Source organism: Salvelinus alpinus, chromosome 24 (genome assembly GCF_045679555.1).
Source record: "Salvelinus alpinus chromosome 24, SLU_Salpinus.1, whole genome shotgun sequence".
Taxonomy (NCBI): domain Eukaryota; kingdom Metazoa; phylum Chordata; class Actinopteri; order Salmoniformes; family Salmonidae; genus Salvelinus; species Salvelinus alpinus.
This window is the reverse complement of record NC_092109.1, coordinates 21,640,716-21,654,815: the sequence shown is the minus strand read 5'-3', so window position 1 is coordinate 21,654,815 and position 14,100 is coordinate 21,640,716.

The following is a 14,100-nucleotide window of genomic DNA, read 5'->3' as shown; positions in this document are numbered from 1 at the left end:
TTTTGTCCAACGTTGTGAGCGCACCTGGAGGAGGGTCAGGTCTGCACTTTGCCGTTACAGGGCGCAGACTGTGAGAGCCGCCAATAAACGTAGGATTAAGAGTCCTAGGTATTGTCGCGGTCAGAGAGTGTGGCTTTCCACTCGTAACCTTCCCCTTACGACAGCTTCTCGCAAGTTGACTCCGCGGTTCATTGGTCCGTTCCGTGTCTCTCAGGTCGTCAATCCTGTCGCTGTGCGACTGCTTCTTCCGCAACATCTTCGTCGCGTCCACCCTGTCTTCCATGTCTCCTGTGTCAAGCCTTTTCTTCGCGCCCCCGTTCGTCTTCCCTCCCCCCCCCCCGTCCTTGTCGAGGGCGCTCCTATTTACAAGGTACGGAAGATCATGGACATGCGTTCTCGGGGACGTGGTCACCAGTACTTAGTGGATTGGGAGGGTTACGGTCCTGAGGAGAGGAGTTGGGTTCCATCTCGGGACGTGCTGGACCGTTCGTTGATTGATGATTTCCTTCGTTGCCGCCAGGGTTCCTCCTCGAGTGCGCCAGGAGGCGCTCGGTGAGTGGGGGGGTACTGTCATGTTTTGTCTTTGATCATGTCTTGTCCCTGTGCTTCCCTCTGCTGGTCTTATTAGGTTCTTTCTCTTTCTCTCTCTCTATCGTTCCGTTCCTGCTCCCAGCTGTTTCTCATTCTCCCTACGACCTCATTTACTCTTTCACACCTGTCCCCTGTTTTGCCCTCTGATTAGAGTCCCTATTTCTTCCTCTGTTTTCCGCTCCTGTCCTTGTCGGATTCTTGTTTGATGTTTGCTGTTCCTGTGTCCTTGTTTCGCCCTGTCGTGTTCTTTGCCTTCTTCAGATGCTGCGTGTGAGCAGGTGTCTATGTCAGCTACGGCCAGTGCCTTCCCGAAGCGACCTGCAGTCTGTGGTCGCGTCTCCAGGCGTTCCTCTCTATTGACGAGAGGATTTCAGTTTCCTGTTTTGGATTACCATTGATATTATCCAGGAGAATCATTATTTGTTTAATACTGGAATAAAGACTCTGTTACTATTACGTCGCTTTTGGGTCCTCATTCATCAGCATAACATAATGACCACTGAAGGACTCTGTGAAACCAAGGAATGCATGCATCCCCAAATCGTCTCCAGTTATTTTTTTAGATAGTGCCATAAACTCTATAAGTTGAAAAAGGCTAATTTACACCATCACTCTCCAGTTTTTTTCATCATTAACCAAGGGCTCTAGAATGGCATCAAAGCCATATTTCTTTAGATCTTGATACTAAAGTAATATACAGTACATCACAGCAGAGTTAAACTTGGGTGGCAGATTCCTGAGGACAAAATAAATGGCACCACACTTGGATCCAAATGGGTTGGCAGTTTCAAAGTCATCATAGTACAATTGGATCTGTAAAGCATTTATATATTTTGAGAACAAGGGATGAGTCTGAAAGTTACTTCCATCACAAAGTCTTCATACGTGTCTTCCACAGATGTATCCCTAGTTGCATTTTCCAATAACTTACAGATTTAATATGAACGTCAATGTTTCCAGTATATGAATATATACAACAGTGTCTTTCATTGGGATTTGATCATACATGTCTGTTTGTTTATTTAGACTCCAATCATATCTAACTCCCAAAACTACTTCTACTGGCTCCACAACAACACCCCGTTTTTGATTGAAGTACTTTGTTCTCTTGGTTTCTGTGTTAACACTGGCAAATGGGTTTTCAAAGTTCTCAAAACTATCCTTTACAGCAGATGTAGAGGGGTTATCCATAGGCATAACTGACAGAACATCTTGTTTCATTTGGGAGTGCATTCCAGTAGTAAGCTCTTCTAAATCACACTACTGTTGACAACACTATTTGCAACCCCACTAGCTTGCAACTTGGCAATGATGGAGGCACACATATCTTTAGCATGACCCCCTGTCTATTCTTCTCAAAACAGTCACTTTGAGTGTTATCATGTGGGACACCGATGTCGCCACCTATTTGTGGAGCTTCTGACTGGACTGGAGATTCAGCAACATGAGAGGGCCCTTCTAAGCTTAATGCTACTTGACCAATATCCTTATGAATACTATTCAAATGTTTTCTAAATGTTTTCTGAAACCTGAGTATGTTGAAAACTTCCATCTACAACCATCTTGAGCACAGACCAATCTAAACTTAGTTGAGGGATAGAAGCTATGCTCAATTCTCAAATGAGATATCAATGACTGGCTGTTTCTGTGCAACGCTTGACAACCAAAGCACCGTAATATACATTTATCTAGTTAAGAAGTTTGTCCTCAACTCTGTCACGCTAGGGGCCTCTCTTGTTTTGCCTACATCAATGTTGTAGATGTTTGTCGGCACATATGTGTAGAATTTGACAAGAGCATCATCATACATCAGGTTAAAGACAAAGTGGGCTTTGAACAGTTCATCAAACACACACAGACCTCTAGTTGCCTGGCAGGGAACAAGCCTCTTGTCCACCACGATGTAGTAGTTGTCAATCTTGCTCTGTCTTTTTCCGATGGCAAGGAGGTATGGCTGTCGACCATGGCTCCCATTAAGATGGTCTTCAGTGCTGCATCATGACTGCAATACACAAAGGACATTTTTAAGTCACTCTCCACATGTTAAGACAATGAGACAACCCAAAAAAGAAATTACATAACAATTACTGTATCATCTTACCTTATGAAAGTGCACTTGTCTGCCCACAGCATTACTTGCGCTCATCTTCAAATCAAATCAAAGTTTATTTGTCACGTGAGCCGAATACAACAGGTGTAGACCTTACAGTGAAATGCTTACTTACAGGCTCTAACCAATAGTGCAAAAAAGGTATTAGGTGAACAATAGGTAGGTAAAGAAATAAAACAACAGTAAAAAGACAGGCTATATACAGTAGCGAGGCTACATACAGACACCGGTTAGTCAGGCTGATTGAGGTAGTATGTACATGTAGATATGGTTAAAGTGACTATGCATATATGATGAACAGAGATTAGCAGTAGCGCAAAAGAGGGGTTGGCGGGTGGTGGGTGGGACACAAAGCAGATAGCCCGGTTAGCCAATGTGCGGGAGCACTGGTTGGTCGGCCCAATTGAGGTAGTATGTCCATGAATGTATAGTTAAAGTGACTATACATATATGCTAAACAGAGAGTAGCAGCAGCGTAAAAAGAGCGGTTGGGGGGGCACACAATGCAAATAGTCCGGGTAGCCATTTGATTACCTGTTCAGGAGTCTTATGGTTTGGGGGTAAAAACTGTTGAGAAGCCTTTTTGTCCTAGACTTGGCACTCCGGTACCTCTTGCCATGCGGTAGTAGAGAGAACAGTCTATGACTGGGGTGGCGGGGGTCTTTGATAATTTTTAGGGCCTTCCTCTTGACACCGCCTGGTGTAGAGGTCCTGGATGGCAGGCAGCTTAGCACCAATGATGTACTGGGCCATACGCACTACCCCCTGTAGTGCCTTGCGGTCAGAGGCCGAGCAATTGCCGTACCAGGCAGTGATGCAACCAGGTTCTCCTCCCTCCTGCTGGTGGTGGGAGGAGATGAAGCAGCAGCAGGCAGGACATATCATTGTCCCAGTCTGAGGGTGAGGAAATGCAAACACTCCAAATCACATAAAACAATATCGCTGAGTGTGAAACATTGCACTACCCACAAGATAATCCACGTACTGTTTTCGCTGTCATTCTCTGGCAGTTTTTCTGCAGACTTCTGGAGGTGACGCAAATTGGTGGTCGTAGTCAGGGATTTTGACAGTTTGATGACTTTAGGCTTCAATATAGTGTCCCACTTTTCAAGGAGCTTAGAGGATGTTTCATCGTCGAACATCCTGATTCATCTAAAACAAAGTGGATCAACTCAACTTCATGACCAACAAAATCATGTTCTCAATCAGACAAATAGCCTATAGTTCTGATTCCAAGACATTATTTCATCACTCACCAATCCTTTGATGCCCAGAAACCTGGGAAACACTGTGAGTACATCTGTGCTTCTGTCTGGACTATAAACTAGCTCCTGGCGATACTGGAACACTTCCTTCATCTTCTGATATATTTGTTTTTCATCGGCAAAGTGAACAAGGAATTATATGGCCTCCTTGCAAGCATCACCAACAAGCTGGTAATCCAGGTCAGTCTTCCTCCTATGGGTTGGGCCTCCCGACTGGGTGAAATACTCTTCTTGATGGGTCGAAGTGAGGTCTTCATTGATACCGTCTTCACGCGATAATTCAGAAATCCTTTGCATGTGTTAGTATCACAGAAGATTTCCTTAGATGTGGGAAAAGATGACCAACATGGTAGTCAAATGATTATTATTTGTAGACTTGATTCTATGACTGTTTGATGCCCCTTTCAGTCCACAGAACAAGTGTCAAAATATTAAAGCAAGCATGCTCTATCAGCACTGACATAGTCGTTGGTGGAAAAAGGATCTCTTAATGAAGGAAAGAGGATCACAGTTCCAAGAGCATAACGTTCTCTATGTTCACGAGTGGGAAGCCGTCTGCTCAAAAACAGTAAAGCATACACACGCCAAATATGTTTAACCAAAGTTTTGCTGATGAAGGTACTGTATCTTTCTACAGTCTCATAATGATGGCAAATAACTGTCATGCTAATCACATTTGCGCACGTTCGCTCAACCGTCCCGGTAAAGGGACACCGATCCAGGATCAGACCCATTTTTTTTCACAAAAAATACCCAAATCGAACTGCCTAGCTCAGGCCCTGAAGCAAGGATATGCATATTATTGGTACCATTTGAAAGGAAACACTTTGAAGTTTGTGGAAATGTGAAAGGAATGTAGGAGAATATAATACATTAGATCTGGAAAAAAAACTACCTTTTTTTGTACCATCATCTTTGAAATGCAAGAGAAAGGCCAAAATGTATTATTCCAACCCAGCTGCAATTTAGATTTTGGCCACTAGACGGCAGCAGTGTATGTACAAAGTTTATATTGATCCAATGAATCATTGCATTTCTGTTCAAACTATTGTATCAAGGCGGCAGGGTAGCGTTGTGGTTAGACTAGTAACTGAAAGGTTGCAAGTTCAAATACCCAACCTGACTAGGTACAAATCTGTCGTTCAGAACAGGCAGTTAACCCACTGTTCCTAGGCTGTCATTGAAAATAATATTTTTTTCTTAACTGACTTGCCTAGTTAAATAAAGGTAAAATAAATTTAAATAAATTTAAAAGGCTGCCCAAATGTGCCTCGTTTGTTTATTAATAACTTTTCATGTTCAAAACTGTGCACTCTCCTCAAACAATAGCATGGTATTATTTCACTGTAATAGTGACTGTAAATTGGACAGTGCAGTTAGATTAACAAAATATCAAATATGTCTATGTCCTGGGAAATTTTCTTGTTAATTACAACCTCATGCTAATCGCATTAGCCTATGTTAGCTCAACTGTCCCGCAGGGGATCCCCTGATCCTAAAGATTTAGATTTTGGCCACTAGACGGCAGCAGTGTATGTACAAAGTTTATATTGATCCAATGAATCATTGCATTTCCGTTCAGACTTTTGTATCAAGGCGGCAGGGTAGCGTTGTGGTTAGACTAGTAACTGAAAGGTTGCAAGTTCAAATCCCCGACCTGACTAGGTACAAATCTGTCGTTCTGAACAGGCAGTTAACCCACTGTTCCTAGGCTGTCATTGCATTAGCCTATGTTAGCTCAACTGTACTGCAGGGGATCCCCTGATCCTAAAGAAGTCTCTTTTCCAAGCTTAATATGATAAGCATTCAACATTTGCCATGCTGTCAATCCAGCATGACTTCTGCCGTATTCAAAACAACTGGAAACTCAGAAATCTCAGACTTCAGTGAGTTCAAGACAACTGGTAATTCGGGAAAAAAACTAGCTTCGACTGGCAAAATACGTTTTGAACTGTCATCAAACTCGGAATTCCAAGTCGGGAACTCGTGCCTCTTTCTAGAGATCCGACCTGAACGATCATTAAACGTAGGTTTTTTTCCGTGTTCCCAGTTGTCTTGAAAGCACCATAAATCCAGAGAATGTCAGACTTTGATGACAAAGTTTGATGACAATATTTGCTCACAAAGGACTGCCATGCCACCAAGGTGAGTCTAAAAAGGACTTGTATGCTGCTGCATAAATGATGTAATATGCCAGGGAGATATGTATACTGTAGCTAAGATAGTAGCTAAGAAAGTCTGCTTATATACCCTGCTTTATTTATCCTACAAATCTGACATGGTGTACAGGGAGAATAATGTTCTGAATTCTGTCGCTGTACATTTCAAAAGTGCTGAATAAATAACTATATTGACTACTTCCGTCCTAGCTCGCTCATCAATGTTCTTGTGGAAATTCTTACCTCTCCAATTGGCAGTTTTCCAAGCACATTCCACATAGCTATTTATCATGTCGGCCTTATCCGCTGCCCCCATTTTGAAGTTATAGTCAAGCTCACAGTCTGGTTTGATCTATCTCTCTCCTGTCTGGTGGTCCACCTTCCCTGTCATGGTTGCTGTATAGACAGTGGGCAAGACGTGGACGTCTCATTTGTCATGCCACTTTACTGCCAGCTGTTGACCATTCTCCTTGAACTCCACCTCCCCTCTCTGCATCTTCCTGCATCCGAATGCCGGCATTCCCTTCCTGTTCGACCTGACTGTGCTACAGGCCCCTGTGCTGCTGGAGAGCAGATGCTGGAAGAGTGTGGGACTGCTGTACCAATTGTCCTCATATAAAGTGTGTCCCTTGCTGAGATGAGGAGCCAGCATGGTCATCAACGTGGAACAGGACATTGGTGGACCCTGTGTAGACTATAATGTTCTGGACAAATCCTGTCTTCACATCGCACATAACAAAGAAGTTGACCCCAAACCGGTGCCTTTTGGAGGGAATATATTGATGGAATGCCAGACTACCCTTCCATAACATCAGGGACTCATCAATGCATAGGTCCTAGAATGGCACAAAGACCCAATCAAATGATGTCAGGCTGGTAAGAACATTTCTTATTTTGTGTAACGGGTCATTTAGGATGGCAGAATGAATTACAGGCATCGCAGCAGAACTAGGAAGTGGTCTTGGGAAAAGAGGGTGGCAAAGAAGGGAGTTGCAAACATAGGATCTGTGCTCCAGTATTCTCTTAGGGAGTTATTCTTTATTATTCCCATGACATGGACTGTCACCAGGAAGGTATACATTTCACTAATTGTGGTTGTCACCCATTTAGCGAGTTTCCCCACACTCCTGGCTCTCTCTTCTCCTGTAACTCCAAGGCATAGTGATTGGTCTCCTCTACTTTGTCTCCCACCAGGTCCTCTGTCAGAAACAGCTTGAAGCAATCTGCCTCAGAGGGAAATGGCAAGGGGCTTTGCACTCCAGACTGGGACTCATCAAAGCAAACAGCAGGGCCATGATAGGTGAAATGGCTGGCGGCCTTCCTGCTACCACAGACCTCCCGTACTTCATCCACTGTCGGTCTGCCTCCATCACCAGCAGCATCTTCAAAGGGACCTGGGACTTCGTCAGTGGACAAGGGATCCTCAGATTCAGGGTTATCAATGGCTAAAAGATTGGGGGGCAGCTCCTCACTGTCACTTTTACTGTCAGAATCGGATTCCTGACTTTCATACTCAAACTCATTGTCAGAATTTATAAAAATCTCATGAATTTCTGTATTTGTGAGTTGTTTCCTTTTGAAAGACATTGCTAATACAGCTTAGCCCACTAGCTACATACAAAAACAACAACACTGAATGGCTCAGATTGGGAGTCAGAGGTTACGTGATTGACTGCCGGCACGCTCCACTTGTGTTAAGAAATCACTATCAGAAAATGTTTTGTGTGGTAATTGTTCATTTATTTACTGTTTTATTCACGTTTTCAAGTTCTGGTGAAAAATCATGCATTCCGATTTTGCATAGATTGTAATGGACACATATTATATGTAACATACTTTTTTGAAGGTTGTACTGATAATGATGAGCTAAGCTAATTCCAGCTATGTGTGGAGCCATGTTTGTTGATATACAATGCATTCTGGGTTTCATATCAACGTTTATCGGACCAAAAATGTTATATAAAAATGAGGTAAGTAAACTTCCGGAAGTAAATGATGGGATGTGAACGATGGTATACAACACACCCCCTTCAACATGCATACTGCAAACAGACCAAACTCATCTTGTCGCGAAAAAACAACCATGGCGGTGTGCACAAACTACTCGTCATTGGATTACAAGAAAGTGTTTTACTCAATTATTTCTAACAATAGTGAGCTCACCCATGATGTGATGAATTATAAATAGTAATTTCCATTAGCTAATTCATATTGTAGTTTCTGTCAGGCGAGAGTTATCTAAATATGACCACTTGTGTTATGTACATTTTTCCTCAGTTCCATTGTAGAATAATAGTGAAGACATCCAAACTATGAACTAACAAAAATGGAATCATGTAGTAACTTAAAGTGTTAAACAAATCAAAATATATTTCAGATTTTAGATTCTTCAAAGTAGACACCCTTTGCCTTGATCACAGATTTGCACACTCTCTCAACTAGCTTCACCTGGAATGCTTTTCTAACAGTCTTGAAGGAGTTCCTACATATTCTGAGCACTTGTTGGCTGCTTTTCCTTCACTCTGTGTTCAGACTCATCCCAAACCATCAACCCAATTGGATTGAGGTGAGGGGATTGTGGAGGCCAGGTCATCTGATGCAGCACTCCTTCACTCTCCTTCTGGGTCAAAAAGCCCTTACACAGCCTGGAGGTGTGTTGGGTCATTGTCCTGTAGAAAAACAAATGATAGTTCCACTACGCGCAAACCAGATGGAATGGCGTATCGCTGCGGAATGATGTGGTAGCTATGCTGGTTAAGTGTGCCTTGAAATCTAAATAAACCACAGACAGTGTCACCAGCAAAGCACACCCACACCATCACACATCCTCCTCCATGTTTCATGGTGGGAACCACACATGCGGAGATCATCCATTCACCAACTCTACGTCTCACAAAGACACGGCGGTTGGAAACAAAAATCAAACATTTGGACTCAACAGACCAAATGACAGATTATCACTGGTCTCCTGTCCATTGCTCGTGTTTCTTGGTCCATGCAAGTCTCTTCTTATTATTGGTGTGCTTTAGTAGTGGTTTCTTGGCAGCAATTTGACCATGAAAGCCTGATTCACACAGTTTCCTCTGAACAGTTGATTTTGAGATGTGTCTGTTACTTGAACTCCATGAAACATTTATTTGGTCTGCAATTTCTGAGGCTGGTAACTCTAATTAACTTATCCTCTGCAGCAGAGGTAACTCTTGGTCTTCTTTTCCTGTGGCGGCCATCATGAGAACCAGTTTCATCATAGCGCTTGATGGTTTTTGTGACTGCACTTAAAGAAACTTTCAAAGTTCTTGAAATGTTCTGTATTGACTGACCTTCATGTCTTAAAATAATTATGGCACACCTGTTAATTAATTGAAATGCATTCCAGGTAACTACCTCATGAAGCTGGTTGAGAGAATGCCAAGAGTGTGCAAAGCTGTCATCAAGGCAAACTATGGCTACTTTGAACAATCTCAAATATGAAATAAATTTTGATTTGTATAACACTTTTTTAGTTACTACATTATTCCTTATGTGTTATTTCATAGTTTGGATGTCTTCACTATAATTATGCAATGTAGAAAATAATACAAATAAATATAAACCCTGGAATGAGTAGGTGTGTCCAAACTTTTGACAGGTACTGTATATGCTAATAACCATAGATAACGTTATAGATCGAAAAACTCAGCTCACTGAACTGGTTGGGGTATTCTTCTTTCACTCACTCAGTAATCACACAACTTTCACATCCACATTCATTTACTACCATTCCCAAACACACTCAGTAATTTCCCTTATTACCCCATATGCATCTTCAACAATTCTCTTATCATTGCTTGCTATGCACCATATGTATCTCCTGTACATATTTAATAAGACCATGTGTTATTGTTAGTGGCTGCAGACCATGTAGACATTTCTTATAAATGCCTACAGACAGCTGTCAGCGGGGCTTTCCATGGTACCGTTACGCCCTATTGAATAATCTTATATCTAGAAGACTATGGTTACCTTTTTATGCGTTATTCACCTTGATTTAATTTTTGTACAATTTATTTGGATTTTTATACATTAATTTAAATTGACTTACTGAAATCAGTTGCCGTTTCAAAATAATTTTTATCTTCCTGGGCAACTCACTGTAAGGGTCTGGTATGAGTGGGTCTCGTTATCTTTTGGTCGGACAGGAATTTCCCTCATGCTTCATAAAATGCGCCACCGGTTTTCCTAGCAGACCCCCACTGGAAATATCCGCAGACAGAATCAATCATCCTGTTTGTTGATACCAAATTGTTGTGTAAATTCTTACACAGCGACACTCAAAGTCAATCTTAAATTGATCATTGTTTATTATCAGCGCACTGGAGAGGTTCCAACAAACTTGATGCAACATAGTGAATGTCTGTCAGGAGCTCTCTTGGGGCAGTCACGCTAGTTATCTTATATGGTTACACAGAAACAAATATTTGCATGATTTAGCTTATTCATTATTCACAATTAATTTATCAATAATGATTGTTATCATTCATGTGACCGACCAATACTGGTTCATACATGTGGCAGATCAATACCTCATCAGGCTTCTTTTCTCCAAGCTGAGACCTTGAAACTGAGATATAGTTGTCAAAACAAGGGTCTGGGTGTACTGCTAAATTGCAGATAGTACAGTGAGGATTTCTCCCAGGCGTTCAATCAGTCACTTGTATGAACACAGAAATTGGTTATTTGAAAAGCACAAACAGAACTCAGAAATTGGTTATTAGAAAAGCACAAACACAATTTTCCATCACAATGTTTTAATCGAAATTTAGGAATTGCCTCTTATCTGCTCATCGTCCCCTTATGCCATAGTTTGTACATCTCAATTGTCAGTAGAAACCACATTTGTTTTTGCAAGTCAGCCATATCAGCTATGTTTTTTTAAAAGGCAATAAATGAGGACGAATGAACTGTTTCACTGCCATACAAGGCTCCGCTGATAGCCAGGTGTAGCAGTGGTAAGTTGTTGGGACAGCTTTATGTAGGCTCTAACAGTTTCTGGGCACTATTTGTCACCATTATAGTGCAATTAATGTATCGTTTAGTGTTGTGTTGTCTTGTGTAGTGGCTTTGCTGACATGCACCCCCGCTCCCCAAAAATTGTTTGCCCCACCAAGATTTACATGCTAAAATCGCTACTGGTTAGGAACAAGATGGAATCTGCATGTGGCAGGTGCTACAGTCAATTACGGATTACAAAGGAAGACACAGCCGTGATCGGACCAACAATGCCTCTCTACCAGACGAACTCAATGCCTTTTATGCACGCGTCAACAAAAACAACAGCAAACCTTGCATGAGAGCCCCAGCAGACCCAGAAGACTAGGTGATCTCGCTCACCGAGGCCAACGTGAGTAAAGTTTTTAATCAATTCAACACTCTCAAGGCCTTGCGCAGAACAGCAGGCAGGCATATTCATGGTCATTTTCAACTTCTCCTTGTCCCAGTCTGTAATCCCCACATCTCAACCTGACCACCATCATTCCTGTTCCCCAAAACTCTAAAGGCTAAATCTCACAATAACTACCACCCTGGAGCACTCACATCTGTAATCATGAAGTGCTTTGAAAGGCTGGTTAAGGCACAAATAAACTCCATCATCCAAGACACCCTAGACCACCTCCAATTTGCAGATCCATAGACGATACAATCTTAATTGCGCTCCACACTGCCCTCACCTACCTAGATAAGAGGAATACTGTACCTATGTGAGAATGCTGTTCATTGACTACAGCTCAGCGTTCAACACCATAGTCCACTCCAAGCTTGTCACCAATCTTCGGACCCTGGGACTGAACACCTCCCTCAGAAACTGGATCCTGGACTTCCTGTTCTTAATGTTTTGTATACTCAGTGTATATCATTAATGAGACTATTTTGACCTATATAGCACTTGCTAGGTCATCAACAGCTATTGTTTCAATTCAACCCAGGGTTCAACTAAAAATGACAATACATATAGGCCTAGGGTTTCACGGCTCCCTCTCAACCAAACATCTAAGTTAAAGAATAAAACTAAATCAAATCAAACTTTATTTAAAGTGTATTTTTAGTTTGATTAGATTATATTTATTCCTATTATTCATGTATTTTGTTGGTTGAGATGGAGACATGAATCCAACATATCAATTATTAATGTGTAGATTATTTGACAACCAAACACATTTCAATATCACTTTTGTAATACAGCAAATAGCCTAATAACTTGTCGACAGTTTCACAGATGATATGTTGGATTCGCGTCTCCAACTAAACTGAAAATAGTTAAAGAATAGGATTAAGCCAATGGCTCAGATGAAACTATCCTGCGTTGTCAACCAAACACAATTTATTAATATTTTTGTGATTTAAAAAAAAATAACTTCAATCAAATTTTATTGGCCGCATACACATATTTATCAGATGTTATTGCAGGTGTAGCGAAACTAATGTAACAGTATTTACTCAACATTAAAATGAGTAACACATCCATGGCCACATTTTGAGGTTACTGTAACTATAAATGTCTTCTTATGTAATCATAGAAAGCGTGCATGTTCAAGATAGCATGCAAAGGTCGCAGGTCTGTGGAGATCTTCACAATTGCCGTAATAATCTGTGCAGAATGCTGAATAGCATTTATCACTTGCACTATATACTTTTAATGTTATAGCAACTGCAATCTAGGTAATTTGGTTGTGCTTTCAGATGAAGCACAGTGATAACACATTAAGTTGTTGTATAAACACAAAATATCTGACATTGTATTCCAATTTGAACTTTGTTGTGGTTTCAAATGGTTGAAAGCGCAGAAAACACATTTAGATGACAAATAAAGCAAAAATCTGACATTGAATTTGGTTGTTCTTTTAGATGGTTGAAAGCATAATGAAAACACATTGGGAATTCAACAAACTTCTGGCTGTCATTTTGAGTGGGTGAATAAAGATTGAAATCTCATTGATCTACTGTCTCAACCAAACATTACCCAAAAGTCCATGTTGAAATTATATGGTGTGCCCAGTGGGTTGTTAGTCCTATGAATGTAGACTCCATCAGATAAGAGCTTGAGAAGGGGAACCCATCCCTCCTTGTGTTGACCCTGCTGTGCTGTTGAATGTGGCAGGTTTGATAATACAGCATTTGTTTCCTCTTTGAGTCAGATTTTTGCTACCACTGCACACGTCTAGTTTTCATTTACATTTGGTTGAGTTGTCAACCAATGTGAAATTATCATGAAATCAACAACAAATGTTACCATGTCATTGAATTTAGGTTAAAAGCTGTGTGAAAAAAATATTAAATACGTTGATAACTTTTTGCAAATCCAATCAGTTTTCCACATCGATTCAACGTCATCACATAGATTTTATGGGGTTGATATGACGTGGAAACAGCATTGATTCAACCAGTTATTGCCCAGTGGGATGTACCAACCTGTTAGTCAGATAAAGTAAATGTATTTAAGTTGAAGTTTTACCCTCATTTCAATGTTTACAAAGCTGGTTGAAATTAGATGAAAACAGTACTGGTTGATTACTTTTTTCAAATCCAATGTATTTTCCACTTTGATTCCGCTTCACAATACATTGACAAATTGCGTTGAAAGAACATTGATTCAACCAATGTGTGCCCAGTGTGTCTACACTCAGTTGAATAGTTGTGGAGAAGCCTGTCTTCTGCTTTTGGTTGTCTCATGTGGACTCTCTAACACTGCTAAGGCTTTATGTTCACTGGAGAAAAGCCAAATAAAGAGTTTTCGCTTAACCCTTCAAATCAGCTGGGATGTCTGTTCAAAGCATGGCTACTGGGAGAAACCTACTTTATATGTTCAGGCTTTAACTTATTCGTGAAGTCAACTAACATGGGATCCTGTGTAACATAGCTCAGAGAGACAATAGGTGAGGACATTTGTTGTTTTAAAATGTCTTATGTTATTTTATCGATTACTTTCTTTTTGGCAGCA